The 15677-nt window shown below is 44.3% G+C and overlaps 1 long non-coding RNA gene across 1 annotated transcript in view; it reads left to right on the top strand.

Moving 5' to 3' along the window:
• The window catches only part of LOC141567692 (uncharacterized), a 71440-nt gene that overhangs the window by 12565 nt on the left and 43198 nt on the right, over positions 1-15677 (top strand). The window contains exon 2 of the long non-coding RNA XR_012490513.1: positions 11899-12003. This is a non-coding gene — a long non-coding RNA (uncharacterized LOC141567692). The remainder of the gene's footprint in view (positions 1-11898; positions 12004-15677) is intronic.

The raw sequence follows: 15677 nt of genomic DNA, 5'->3' as shown, positions 1-15677 counted from the left end.
GGGCCTCCTGTAGGGAGATGTGTGTCAGAGATGGGCAACTGGACGCTTCTAAGATGGGTTCTCTTGTGTGCATAAGAAATAGGAGTGTCTTTTCCTATTTCAAATCCTCAAACTGGATCATAACCTTCATTCTAGATTTTCAAATCAGCAGACCAGTTCTGCAATCTCGATCCATTTGCTTGCCTCTCTATGACTCTGTTGTCTTATTTCCAAGATGGATTTGTAATTATCTGCCTCTTGGCACTATTGGAACAATCACATTAATTCTGCAAAGTGTCAATTGCAGAGCCTGAGAAGGCAAGTGCCTAATAAATGACAGTTGTTTCTCTCGCTCACATCTCAGTAGAGAGGGTGGTGTCTACATGTCCAAGCTGTGCCTTCTCAGCACCATCTTCCTGAAGCTCTAGGGCTCAGTTCATCTTCTCCATCCTGGGCTTCCACAGGATGTAGTTTTTGTCCCACACCATTAAGCACTGAATCACATACTTTTTCAAGCTGTTAAAATTGTTCCACATGTGTAGGTTCTGGTCTGTCCTCTCGGAATTGTGGTGCTTTATGGATATGAGGACGTGTTACAGTGTGTACAATTTCCAGATCCTTGAAAAGACACCTAAGTAGTGAGAATGGAGCCCAAACTGGGCCACCTCAGGGTTTCCAACCACCGAGCCTCACTCTGGGCAGCTTTCAGGAGGAAGTCAGGCTTGAGTTCATTCCTGACTCTTGGAGAGGGTTTAGCATGTGGAGAACAGCGACAGAATATTCTCGGTGGCCACAGCAGCGTCGGTGAAGGGCCAGGCGTGGGCACTCACTCGGGACCTGCAAGAGCTGATGCTGGTTCAGGCTCGCTGGTGGCAGGCAGCTGGGAATCTGTGGTCCGGCTTCTGAACCAAAGTCGTAGGAGGCAGTGTAGGGACAATTAAAAGCTCACGGTCTGATGACCTCTTCTGCTGTCTTGAATTTAAATCTCCTCATCTTCAGTCAGTAAGATTTGTTTCTGCAGGTGGATGGAGAAAACACCAGCTGTGGGAGCCAGGAGCAAACTGTGTTCCTGGCTCTAACTGGCGAGGCCAACTTTTGCTGTTCCCTTTCCTGCCAAGTGGGGATAAAGCCTGCCCTTGACAGTGTTCTGAGGACAGAATGGGACAATAGGCACAAAAAGTCACAGGAGCTCCAAGCGTAGGAGAGAATATTACAATACCCTCCTTTTTTTTTTTTTTTTTTGCTATGGAAATCAGGCCTCTCCCCAAAATAAGAATTGTAGATGTTCAGACTTAATGGGAAATCATACCACGACGCTGCCTTCTGGAAATGTCCCCAGAAAATCTGCCAAAGTATCAGCAATTATCCCAGGAGGGCACTTGGCAAGACTTCGCTCCACTGGGGAAATGGTGACATGTCTCCAACATGGAATGTCACCCAGACAGGCCATTAGACTTTCATGTTGCTTTTCCGACTGGGCAGATTTAATTTTTCTCTCTGTTGCAGTCAAAAGTTTTAAAGCAAATCAATTTGAGTTTGTAAGCCAGAAAAATTCAACTATAATATCAAATCAAGCCCCATGAAGCCAACCCAGTCTTCCATTTTCTTCAGTTCAAGACAGAGTTAAGCTGAGGGTGAGAGACACAGATTCCCAAGATGGCAGACGAGTAGGTGGACGCAGGGTCTGCCCGGCAGCCAGAAACCTTCTGATGTTGAATCTCACTTTCTTTCCTGACTGCCGCAGGGGAGAGGGAGAAAAAGAACTGAGCTGGTAGCTAGTTAACAGACTTGGAAAACAGGTCTAATGATATTTATTACAAAGTTTTGCCTTTGTCTCAAGGGACATAGAAGAACATAATCGCATTTTTATGCGTATGAATTTGAGAAAAAAAAATCCTGTGTTTTCTATTCGTCCGACTCATGGGACATATTCTAGCTCACAGTTCTTAGCTCGTGGTCTGGGGAATGTGTTTGCATTAGAGTCTCCCTTTCCTGTGGTAAGGACGTCACTTTTCAGTTTGGGGATTCTTTTGTGGAAACCCTCCTGTTTAATAATTGTGTACGTCATCTATGTCTCTTGCCCCCTTTTGCGATGAAAACCACCCCCCTCAGCTGCCGCATATTCTAGTTCCCAGAGAGCCAAATGGTTCCGGAAACGGTCCTTTGTGCCCTTTGCGTGTCTCTCGGGCCTCAGAATGAGGAGGAAGTAAGAGGCAGGCCACAGGTGGGTAACTGCTGTAGGATCGCTCAGAGAGCATTCTTATCCCTGTCTTACTTTTTAAATTCATTTTAAATAACGTATGTGTGTTGCTGGGACAAAGATTTAGCAGTGCTATTAAAAAATTATGCATTCTTTTCTTGGATAACTTTTACTGATGGTGTTGAAAAGTGAGCGCAATGTTAAAAGAGAAAAAACAAAAGAAGAAAAAAATGGCATGTCCAGCGAAGTCCACGAAGCACCCACTGTGTGCGTGGAGCTGGGGACAGATGTGAACAGGACACGTCTGTGTGGCTGCCACGGCCCGGGGTGAGCACTCGGGCGCTGCCCGGGGCCGGCCTGGTCCTCCGTCGTCTTACTGTGCCCTTCCGTGCACTACTGTAAACTCTCCCTTCCTCCAGCTTCTCCACTCCGTGTGCCACACCTGCACGTGCCCTGCCTCGTGTCAGGTGGTGACACACGTGACTTCCTCACGGACTGCGTGGGTGGGGCCTCCACTGCATTGCGGTGGCTTCCCAGGTTTTAGTGATTTCTGCTGACCGTGTCACCTCCGTGCAGACTTCACTGTGGCCGTGGGGGGCTGAGCGTGGAAGCCGCTTTTACCTGCCGTTCCAGCCTGCTGGTGAGCGTGGGGACAGCTTGCCTCGCCAGCTCATTATTTCTCTGTCCAAATGTTCCACTTCCTTTCCTCGGCCCTCATAGCTCTTTGCGAGTGGCGGCTGCACAGTTCAGCACTGGCTCCTCGTGGGGCTGTCATCCATCCTGGTCTCCGTCCGCCTTCGTGCATCGCACCAAGTTCCTTCCCTGCCATTTGGCTGATTTGTCAGACTGGAGGGAGCTACTGGCATGTTTACATTCCTGTTGGTTGGATGCCCAGGGCCCCCTAAGCTGGAGGGGGAGGGGAAGAGGCCGAAGGAAGCCAGAAGCTGGAAAAGAGGTGGGGTCTTACCCTTTGCAAGTCGTCTGGAAATGTATGCACTCTCCTCGTGAGCATGAGGGGCCAGGCGGCCCATGGGTATCTGAAAGGAAGGAAGGCCAGCAGAGGCAAAGAAACAGTAAACAGCAACGGTGTGCCTAGCCACATGCCAGGGTCCAGAGGGCTGCAAAACCCTCGGGGGGGTTACGATTGTTCCCAGCACGCAAATCCCGTCTCAACAGCAGGAAATCCAGGTGGAATGTTATGGAAAGAGGCTGAATTATGCCTCAGAGGAATTCAGAGGCTGGGTCAGGGGCACTGACGAGGATCAGGGAAAGTGCTGGGAAAGAGGAGAGATTTCAGCTGACACACTGCGGGCTTATCACGTCTGGGTGGATTGACAGAGGAGATAAAGGCGGTCGCCAGATCCAGGAGACAAGACAGAGAGCCCAGAACAGGACCCAGGATTAGGGACAAAGAAGGAGGGTCTTTTTCCTCCCGTCTGCTTCGTGTTTTAACTGCAAATGTATGTTCACAAGGGTAGTTTGTCTTCCTGCTGAGGAACTGAGAGTTAATTCTGTCAGTTAGATTCTTCTTCTTATGAAGAAGGGGGAAGGGAGATGCTTTCGGCAAGAGTGACACCAAAATGCGATTTTCTTGTTATCCCTCCCTTTGCCAGAATTCATGAAAAAGGGCAGAAAACCTGAGGAGTGGATGCAGGGGAAATGTGGGTAAATGCATCCCTGCCTTCCCGTCCCCAGGGGACGGACTGACCCATCTTCAAGGTCATTCCCGCAGAGGATAAGCCAGGCTACCCCCTAGAAGACACTTTGCTTCTCTCTGAACATTTTCAAATCTTTGTGTCCTTTGTCCTCAACAACTCAGTTGCTAATCTAACATGCCCTATATAGAACACATAATCGGTGTTTTACAGACATGTGTTAACTAAATGGGCCCCACTGTGTACGTATGAAAACTAAACCACAGCAAACTTCCACACAGGGCATTTCCCCTGTAAATGTACAGTATTTTGGGTCTTCGGCCTCATAACTTAGTAACGGAATGTTCTTTGTCTTTCTTTGCGTTGGCAGTGACTGGAATTAAATGTCCTTTTCATCCTTCCTTTACCTCCCAAGCCCTATCTAAGTATTAAATGAGATTAATATATATTAATGTAAGATATGGTCGACACTTAATGTGTATTTAATGTGAGTCATGAATAAAATAATCGGTCTGTTCCAGAGATACCTGAATTTTAATTGTATTCCTCCAGTGGGGACCCTGTCATTTCCTTCTCCAGGGGGACGACAGAAGGGATTTAAGACCTCTAGTGTAAGTGGGTGGGGGTTAGGTGGGGCCTGTTGGGTGCTTCCTACAGCAGTTCCTTTAAGGTTGACCACGGGTCACATTTGAAATGGAATTTTCCCCAGATGTGCCTGGTCTCCTGTCTGCAGTGGACCCTCAGCAGAAAGGACAAAGCTCGCCCAGAGGTTTAGCACAGACCCTGAGAGAATTGGGCCGCACCGCTAAGAAGGGTGCTGTGTCATTAGGAAAATGGGGTGAATTTAATTTCCCCTCCAGACCTAGAGGGAGAGAAGGTTTAAAATCTTAATGGTTTACCCAAATGACCCTTTTGGACACATCCAGCATGGCAGAGCCCTCTCTGTGGCGTGACTGTCCACAGTGGCTAACAGGCCCATTCTGTACGTCCTCTCTTGGCACACGCCAGCCCCCGATGACTGATTTCTATGCCTCACGCAGAATGTCATCCCTTTCTCTCTTGGCAAACTCAAAACGTTTCCAGGCAGGTTGCTCTGAGCTATCCCTCATTTTGGGTGTAGTGGTCAGGAGGGGAGGTGTGTGTCGAGCAGGATGGAGGGGAGCGGGAGAGCACGTCCCGTTTTGTAAGGCAAACCCTCGACAGTGTATTAAAGAGACCCAGAGCACTTGTGTTCAGGGGAGGACTCGGCTCCTTGTGCAGACCCAGAGGGTTTAGGATGAACATTCCTGGTGCCTGCTCCCAGACTTCTCCGTCCCAAGTCTTGGGGTCCCACACTTCCCAACCCCGGCCTTCACCTTGACAGAGCACTCCTGCTGGCGTTGAGAACTAACCTTCTCTGGAGCTCTACTTCCTATGATTTAGTTCTGGGCCTGATACACAGATTTGTTTCCTGCCCTTTGGCTGCAGAAGGCGAGAGTCTGTATCTCCTGCCAAATGAGTCCTCTGGTTTTCACAATGAGCTTCTAACTGATGACTAATAACTCTCAGCCTTTTACTGTTTTTCTCCCATGCATCCATCACCAAATTCCATGATCCTTGTAATGGCCATTTCCCGTACTTCTCCAACAACTCAGAAGCTGCATATCACACTAACCAGTGCATTTCTTTCCTCTGGTATCTCGTCCCATGTCACCACTGATGAAAGTTCTAGCAATGTGCTCTACTATCATTAATGTCTATTGCCAGCTCACTGGCAGGTGACCCAGCTCCCCAATTCCATTTTAGGGTCTGTTTCTTCAGATCAATCTTGGCATTAAACATCACAGATCAGGTTGCCCATGAGAAAGACCATGAGAGAGATTTTTATGAGAGAAATTCATCGGGTTATGCCCTTGGGTCAACACCCATGGGGAGTGATGGATGCAGGAACGGTAGTGGCAGAAGCTGAATGGTGATCCAGTTGCAAAAGGGCCTTAGCAGACCCCATGTGGAGCTCTGGAGCTGGGATTGCTCCTCAGCGTTGTTCTAAAGGAGGGGTTCGATGTCAGGTGTCACTGGATGTGAGCTGTCACCAAAGGACGCATGGTCTTAGGTTAGGAGGTTATCTTCATCTGAGAACAAGTTCCCGAGAGAGACTCAGCTAAGAGCTGCCAACAACCAACATTTCCAGAACCTGGATAAATTATTTCTTTAGTCCGAAAGGGGATGGGTAGGATGTGGGAACTGCACCACAAAACCCAGCATGGAACTTTAGGGAAAAGGCCTTCAAAGAAGCTCAGTGGTTTCTCACCAAGTATTTTAACAAGTGGAAGAAGTAAAGATGCAGAGATTCTAAGCATTGACTAATTCAAATTTGGAAGGCTTTCTAGGCTCTCGCTCAAAAATCGTGAATCTGACATCAGGGCAAGTATGAGATTAGGCAATTCTTCAGCTCCCTGCAGAATAAAACATGTTAAAGGAAATTGTTCAGATGGAAGAAAACTGATACCAGACGGGAAGGTGGATCTACATAAAGAAAAGAAGAACAACCAGATATTGTAAATGTGCCAGTAAATGCAAAAATAAACATAAACAGCACCCTCTTTTCTTTTACAAAGATTCTTTAAAAGGTAACTATGTTTAAAGAAAAATGACAATGTTTTGTGCAGTTTATTCAGAAATAAAATGTATTAAAAAGATAGCACCAAAGATGGGTGGGAGGAAATTAAAGTGCACTGTTATAAGTTTCTTCCATTAAATGTGAAATGGCATATCGTTATTTGAAGGTAGACTATGGTAAGTGAAAATCCGTATTGTAAACTATAGAAAAACTACTAAAAGAAGAAGTATGGCTGATAAGCCCATAGTAGTAATAAAATAGAGTTGTAAAACATACTCATTCCCAGGGACAAGAAAAAGAGGAAACTATCGATGATGAGCAAATAGAGGACAGTAGATTTCAATCCAACACTGCTTGCAATGCATGCAGATGGTCTAAACACTACATTTAAAGGGCAGAAGGCAAGAAATTAGATTAATTTTTAAAGCACAATCAATTATATGTCCTCTACAAGACACACTTCAAATACAAAGATACAGATAATTTTAGAAGTGAAAAAGAGGGAAACAAGACTGTGCAAACAGCAATTATAAGACAGCTGGAGTGGTCATAATTGTACCACATGTGCACTTCAGAACAAGGGCTATTTCCATAGATAAAGAGAGAGATTCCATCATGGTACATGGTCGTATTCCGTTAAGAAGGCATCACAGTCCTAAATGGGTACGTACCTAACAGAGCTTCAAATACACAAGGCACAAACTGAGAGAGCTGAAAACAGAAATAGATAAAGCTCTCGCTGTAAGTTGAATTTTAGCATGCATCTCAGTGACTGATAAAACAAGTAGAGAGAAAATCAGTGAGAGTATAGCCTACACGAACAGCACTGTCAATCAAGCTGATCTGTTTCTACATTCCACCTAACAGTGGCAAAATAAGCATCATTTCAATTGTACATGAAATAGTCACCAAAACAGACCAAACTCCAGGACATAAAACACTTCTCTGTAATCTTTAGATGAATTACATCTCATAAAAATACAATCTCGTAATAATCAAATGGAATCAAAATAGAATAACAAGAATATATTTGGCAAATCCCTCCAATGTTTGGAAATTAAGCAAGATACTTCTAAATAGCCCATAGGTTAAAAGACAATGAAAACACAGCATAGGGAAATTTGGGTGGGGGTGCAGGTAAAGCAGCATTTATAAGGAAATTTATAAACTGTAAATAGAAAGATCTAAAAATAAATGATTGAATATGTTCACATAAAAAGGTAAAAAATTAAAAAAAGATAATTAAGCAAAAGAAAGTATAATTAAGAACATAATAAATGATGCCTGGGTAGCTAAAGACAATGGCAAGAGTCTAGTTTCCTCCCTCACCCCGAATGTTTCTCCAGAAGTAATGGAGGACAACAATAAATGAAAAATAAAAGTACACCAAACCACACCCTCAGCATATCAGAAAATGCCCAAACTTCAGAATAACTACTTAATAAAGGGAGGGAATGCTAAATTCTGGGGTTCAGCTTCTGCTCCTTCCCCACTCACACTCTACTTCTGTTATTTGAAAAGCAAACAGACCGATAAGAAGGGCAGGGAACAGAACAGAAGGGAGCTAGCCTGGACCTAGGGTCACGCAAAACTACTGCCAGAAAGACCGAGTGTACCCTAAATCTGAAACTCCCAAAGAGAATCTGGATTACTGGGCTGGTCTTCCAAACATGCGTGGATGGAAGGGGCAATCTTCAAAATGAGGAACTTTTGGGGGGCGGAAAGAAAATGCAAAACACGTAAGGAAGTCCTGACTTTGGCAATTTAGTGGTAAAGGAATAAGAGCAAAGGGGGAAATTTGAAGGTCCTGCAAGACAAGAGATCACCCCAAAATTAGAAGAAATACCCTCTTTGCCCCCCACAACACCCACTCACACTGAAAAAGAGAGAAAAAGAATCCACTATAGTACCTGAACTTGGCTTTACTAAAAGAAGCAGGCATTGTTAAACTAGGAATTTTGTAAACCACTCCAATCCCACATAGATGGACAATACACTTTTATCACATCCCCACAAGTTACTGCAAAAAACCCATCAAAATTAAATCAATCTATGCCAACTGAGGTTAACCCCCAATCCTGACAAGTAATCATGAAACAGAAGAAAATTGTAAGACAACACTCAAATATCACAGGTACTCAAGCAAGCATTTGAGGATCTGACAAAGAGCCTTGAATAAGAAATCCAAAAACTATGAACAGAAATGAATAACCAAACAAAAACACCAGGAAGAAAGAAAAAAATAGTTCACTGAAATTAGGAAAGTAATGAAAGAAAAGACAAAATTATCTTAGATTTTAAATATAAGGTGTAGACTCAAATGGAAATTTAATGGGAATCATTGAAGAAAGGCAAAAAATAATCAAAATAATTTAAAAATGAAATTAAAAAATAAAAGAATCAAGAAAGAAATACTGGAAATGGAAGATAGGAAAAGTAGGGATAACATTTATGTTTTTGGGGCCCCGAAAGAAGGAAAACAGAAAACAGAACAATAGAACTAATTTTTTAAACTATAACCCAAGAAAACTTTCAAAAAAGAAAAAAAAAAAAAAAGAAAAAATTTCTTTAATCTATACCTTGAAAGGACTTACCAGATATCTGGGAACATTGACTCAGAATGATCAAGTCTGAGACACATTCTAGTAAAACTTCTCAATTTTAAAGATGAAGAAGAATTTCTCAAGGCCTCAAGCAAAGGATCAAATAATTTACAGAGATAAAAGCATTAGACTGTCATCCGACTCTTCAGAAAGAAACATAAAGGAAGATAAAAATGAAGATGCATTTTCAAAAAAGTACCAAGACTCCTGGAGAACAGTTTTTGACATATAAGAGGTAAGGAAGTTTTGTGCCCATAAACCCTTTCTGAAAAATTTATTAGAGAAGGAATGTCATCTATCACAGCGACCAACTCTGGAACAATCTGAGGAAGCAAGTAAATAATGATGGAAGAGAGGAATCAGCGATAGGACAAAATAAGTATCTGTGACTTTGTATTAATATAAATAGTGGAGGAGGAAGAACCAGCCTTTTGCTACCCTGGAATTCTAACGATGGCAATGATGGAAAAGAGAATCACTCTGGGGAAATGCCACAGCAAAAATTGTGACAGCCGAAAACGATGGAGAGATGCTAAAATTAGAGGACAACGTATGATGAGAAACTGGATATCTGCACAGATTTTAAGGCATCTCCCTACAAGACAGTCATTAATTAAAATAGAAAAAAGAGTAACCTTACTGTAGAGAAATCTGGCAAAAAGTACATTAGTCACGTGACCAAAGTTAACACCTCCAATAATAAAACATATTGATACTTCCTCATACAGGGCACTGAGACTAAGAAAATTGTGACTTTTATGTTCGTCTCAAACAATGAAACGCTTAAAAATACGTTTAACAAAGTACACGCACGACCTGCACACTGAAAAGGACGTGTCATTCAAATACCTTTAACATTATATAAGTAAGTGAAGACATATACCGTGTCCCTGAAATAGAAGACTCAGCATTGTTTAGACAAAAATTCCCCACAAAATCGATACCCAGATTCCAGGCAATCCTAATCTGACTGAAATTCTGTCTGGCTCCTTTATGAATCTGGTAAGTGGATTCTAAATTTATACAAACATGCAAAGAACCCTCAATTGCCAAAACAATCTTGAAAGGGAAGGACAAAGTTGGGGGAGTTATACAGTAGCGGATTTCAAACCTACAGTAATCAAGGTAGTGAAATATTGTCATGAAGACAGACATACACATCCGTGGATCAGAGTAGATGGACCAGAGAAATAACCAAACCTAAATAGTAAGCTGATTTTCAATGAAGCTGCCAAGGTAATTAAACGGAGGGGGGAAAAAAGAGAATTTTCAACATACAGTGCTGGGACAACTGAATATCCAAGTGGAAAAGAATAAACCTCAACTAGAAAACGAAAACTGTAAAATTTCTAGAAGACAATGTTGGAGAAATTCTTGTGCTGTTAGAGTCGGCAGGACCGAACTAGAGAAAAGGAAAGTGCATATTTCTGCTCACTGAAAGATGTCTTTCAACATATGAAAAGGAAAGCTACCGAATGGGAGAAAAAAAATATGTGCACTGGCGTCCCGCACAGATAATGAACATTTACAACGTATTAGGTTGGTGCAAAAGAAACGCGGTTTAAAAGGTTAAACTGCAAAAATGGCAATTCCTTTTGCAGCAACCTAATAACGCTAAGAAGCAAAGCAGCTCAGTTAAAAGTTGGGAGCAGGTCTGCCGGAGTTCTTCACCTTGCCCGACTGAAACCGGACCCTTTGACAAACATCTCCCTGTTTCTTCCACGCCCCCAGCCCATGGGAACCAACATTTCACTGCCTGTGTGAGTTTGACCATTTCAGACCCCTCATACACATGGAATTAAGGTGACAAAGATGTGAAGCAAAGGAAAATGAAGATGTATAGCAGCAAAAAGGTGAAAGGGTGTATCTACTTTGGAAAGCACTGAGCAATGTTTTTGGGACAGTTTCTCTTATTTGAGACGTCCACTTGCTCACTCCAAGCTGCACCTCAGTACCGAGGTCCAGGGGCAGGAGTTCAGTGCTGGGGGGTGTGTGTGACTCTGTCCCAGGAGGTCATAGGTGCAAAAATCTGACACAGGAGCCAAAGGCATTCCTCCGTGATGTGACGGGGTGTGGGGTGGGCTGGTCTTGGAGCTGGGGTGCAAGTCGAAGCCCGCCTAGCTACAGTGTTGGCATGGCCCTGAGAACACGCTTTCCCCTTGCGTCCGAGCCCCTTTACTAAGACTTCCAGAGGCCAGGGTGGAGCCGGTCCTTGCTTAGGGGTCAGACTGGCATGCAGGGACCCCGGCAGGGCCGACAGCATTGCTGGGGGAGAGAGCAGCCCCTTGCACTCGCGCGGTGATCAGCTTCTCTCTGTCTGTATCCTGCGGACACTTCCTTCCCTCCCACATGGTGGGCTGGGGGAACGATCAGTTACTTCTTCCTCACTGCTTAGAAAGAAACGGTTCCAGTGCCGCCTCTGCCTGCCCGGTCCTCACCCGGGGCCTCGGCCTCTTAGCTCGTTTGTTCACCTCCTCCAGCCTGCTTTTGTGCCTCTTCCTCTGTTCTGCCTCCTTTCCTGACATCTTCACAAAACAGGCTTCCAAGATTAGCGACGAGGCACTTCTGAGTCTGCACTTCCAGTTTTAGAAAGTTGCAAATTGGTTTCTTTTCTACAAAAGTAAAATGTGTGTGTGTGTGTGTGTGTGTGTGCGTGTGTGTGTGTGTGTACGTAGATATACACACGGAGGTAAGTTTTCTTCAAAGCAATACGTTCTTATAGAGATTTATAAAATACGGGCAAGTGAAAAGGAGAAAATAAAAATCACTCTCAATGCCTCACCCTGACATAATCACTATGTACATTTTCATGAATTTCCTTGTAGCGTGCACTCAATTTATTTGCTCTCTGCTTATTTCAAGGACTCAGCAACACCTCACCACAGTGCAGCCCCGGCCAGCCTTGATTCCCATGGTATCACCTGTGAAGAACGGGATTCCTGAGGCTGGGAAGCACTTCAGAAGTGGGTAAGTGAACGAATGTCACGATAAGACTGACACTTCCCTTCCAAACCCGCTGCTGCTTTTCCAGAACCTTGCTGGGGCTTTGGCTGACGGCACACAGCCCAGAGGTAGGTTTTACTTAGAAAGAGAAGGGTGGTGCATGAAGGGATTGATGGCTCAGAATCCTGAGACACGATCCTTATAGGAGTGTTTCGTGGTTCCAACTGTGCCTGACCCCTGGCTCTCATCATAAGAGCCCATATTTATAAGTCATGGATCCTATGCTTGGCACTGCTCCAAACCATGTGTATTATTGCTTAGAATCACTCCTTGTAGTGGGGGCAATGGTTATCGTTAATACAGAAACAAGAAAACTGAAGATCAGAGAGGCTCAGTAACTGCCTTAAGGAGCCACAGCAGAGCCAGATATGAGCCCAGGCAGTGTGGTTCCAGGGCTTGAACTCTTGTCCCTTGCAGCCTGATGTGCAGTCCCCATGCCGGACAACGGCCATGCCATTGCACAGACAGTAGTCAGAAGTCTGCACACTTAGGTCATGTGTGTCTGGAAGTCCACTGGCCACTCTCTGCCGTAGCAGATACACTTAAGACTGGGAGTGGCAAACCCTGGAAGCAGACGTGTGAGCAGGCCACCTGTGTGTGGCGACTTTGTTGCCCTACGGTGTACCTGAGACACGCTGCTCTCCTGATTGACCATCAGTGGCCATTCGTGCTTCTTAAAGGATGGTTTCCAGTGATTCTTAGTCCCTTCATTTCAGAAAAGCCACCTTGTTTGGCTGAGCCCTTGCCAGGTTCCTGAATTTGCTCAAATGCGATGAGCCCAGATTTCATCCCACAACGTGCACGGTAGAGGGCTCACCAAAACAGCTGACTTTCCTTCTTCACTGAACTACTGACAAAGTGCCCAGGTTAATCCTGAGATTGTGGGTGGTTGGCAGAGAACAGGCGCATGTAGATTTCATGGCCTTGGACAATACCGTCTAAACCAGGAGACAAATAGGGCATCAAGCAAATACCAGGGAAATACTGCCAGCAGCCTCGTGACCCATCTACTGAACTCACTGTGGTAGAATCCCACAGACTAAGAGCAAAACTCCACCCATAATGCCAGCCCGTGACACAGCAGTTACAGATGCCCGGATTCTATCCCCAGGTCATGTGTCTTGTACCATCCATACATAGCCCAGTAGAAGGTCAGTATTGATTTGAGTGTCCTACAGAATATGCAGAAGGCCCAGGGATATTTCCAGAATGTTAACGAATTTACCTTAGTAACAATGACCATACACCGTATATCATCTCCAGACTCTTAGTATGGCTTGAACTGCACTCGTGTTTAGATGCATTAGCTCAAAGAAACAGAATCATTTGTTCAGGGTCACTAAGATACGTATTGAGTTGTGTGGCTAAATTTGGCTCTAGCTGCGCCGTTAATCATGGAGCATATGCAGAAGCCCAGGCCTGGAGAGATACCGCCCCACCTGCGTCTTGCCCCCCACACTCACTCTGCTCGCCTCGTTTGGGGGCTGCGTCCTTCTGTCAGGCCATCCGGTGAGGCCAGGGCTTTTCTTGGTGGATGACAACTGGGATGATGACCTTCATCTTACACCTCTCCTTGCTCTGCCTCAAGATCTGCCCCTTGTCCTACGTCCCAGGGAACTGCTCGGTGATGCTGAGAGATAATGTCACTGAAAGAGAAAATGCTGGCATCCCAGTGCCACCCGTGCCTGTGGGTGAGGACTGAGTGTGTTTGCTGCATGAAGTCCCTGAATCCCAGCAAAGGGCAGGGTGTGCTCAACTCACAAGTTAGAACTCAGAGAAACAGCTCCCGTCTCTGTTCCGGCTGCACAAAGGGTTTAAAACTGCTCTTACAAAAATGTGCACTAAACCAACATAATACATGTAAAAAACAATAGAGTGAAACCGAAGGCTCATTGTAGGGCAGGGGCTGGGTGGATTGAACCATGGGGGTGGCTCTGGACTTGAAAACTCCTCGTGCGTTCGTTCACACCTGTCCGCACGTTTTCTCTCTTCTCTCTGCACGTGTCTGGCCGACGGGCGCGTGATTGTTTTGGTTCTTACTGGATAAGGTGTTGTGTTTCACGGTGAACACACCTGGGCCAGTCTGACTTCCAAAGAGGGGTGATTTCCGCAGAGTGTAGGGCAGCGCTTTCTCTGATGCGTCACTTGGCAGCACTGAAGAGAGTGCTGCCATTCTCGTGGCCATTGTCATGGGTACCAAGTCAGTTCCCTACCACGAGGTGCTCAGTGCGCGCGTGTAGACAGCCTGCGAAAATCAACAGTCGTCAAGGAGGTGTTGGTGCGGACAGTCACTAATTAACCATGTTGATGTTCTCCCCGAGTCTTGGTGGATTGATTGGGACAAAGGGTTTCTTGCTGAAGGATCAGGTCTCTGAGCGACACTGTGCACTTCAATAATGTAAGAGCCCACGAGCCCAGAAGACATGCGTGCACGGCGGATGAGTGTTCCGAGTTGCTAGTTCCAACCGGGGCTCACATTTAAACTTCAGTGAACAAGAAATGATTTATTCCGGGAAACTCTCCTGGAGCAGTACACGGGCTCCCTGTTTTGTAGATTTTTTTTTTCTTTTCGTAGAAGTGGGCAAGACCATTCTGTGTGCTCAGAATTTCAGAATAGGATGGTTTTTGATTACTTTAGACCCTTTGTACTTAATAGTTCGGCAGTTCTTATCTACAGCCAATATTGTTAAGATACTGTCTGCTTCCAACAGCCTTGGTGGTGTTCTGATGGGCTGTCTAAGACATGTGTGCACAGGAGTGAACGAAAGATCGAGAGCAAAATGAAAGCTTAACGTCATTGCTTCCCAGAGTCAATGTGCTATCAGCATTTCCTTGATCTAATGTATTTGGCTCGGTTTTCTGTCTACAGAATATTTAAAAAGTGAACGTATAGTAGCATACTGTCTGTCTGGCATCATGAAATGAGTTAAGTCATTGGCAATAATACATTATTTTTCCTAGTTACAAGAACAACCTATAATCATTTTGACATGTGAGAATGTAAAAAAGAACAAATGTAAAAATCATCTACAATACTATAATTCTAGCAACTGAGGCAATAGTCTTTGATCGTCCTAATACAAATTATTTTAGTCCTTTTCCTATACAGTCTCTCTTTCTCTCTCTGTCTCTGTCTCTGTCTCTGTCTCTCTGTCTCTCTCTCTCCACACACACACACACACACACACACACACACACTCACAGTTGCGTATAATTTACACAAGGACTGTGCAGTCTATTTTATAACATAATTTGTGATTTAATAAATTACAACTATTTTTCTATGTCATTCAATATTTTTTTCTACTTTACCATGTTAAGGAATGCATGGAATTCTATCTTTGGAGCTATTCTCACTCATCTAACAATATCATATTGATAAATACTTAGATTTGTTTTTAATTTTAGATCCTGTTTAATTACACAATTATAAGCAGCTACTCACGGAGCAGCACTCTGGTATATTTCTACACACAGATCTAATTATTTCTTCAGATAAAATTCTTCCAAGTAGAATTGCTGTGTTAAGGCAAAAGTATATTTTATGTCTTTTAATACATATTACAAAATTTCTTTTCCAAAGATTGTACTGATTTACACTCAAACTAGCAGTGCCATTTCCTTGCGCCTTCTCCAAA

The sequence above is a fragment of the Rhinolophus sinicus genome, linkage group LG11 (genome assembly GCF_036562045.2).
Source record: "Rhinolophus sinicus isolate RSC01 linkage group LG11, ASM3656204v1, whole genome shotgun sequence".
In the NCBI taxonomy this organism is placed as follows: domain Eukaryota; kingdom Metazoa; phylum Chordata; class Mammalia; order Chiroptera; family Rhinolophidae; genus Rhinolophus; species Rhinolophus sinicus.
Note: the sequence above shows the minus strand (reverse complement) of the source record. Positions and strands in the feature narration are given on the sequence as shown.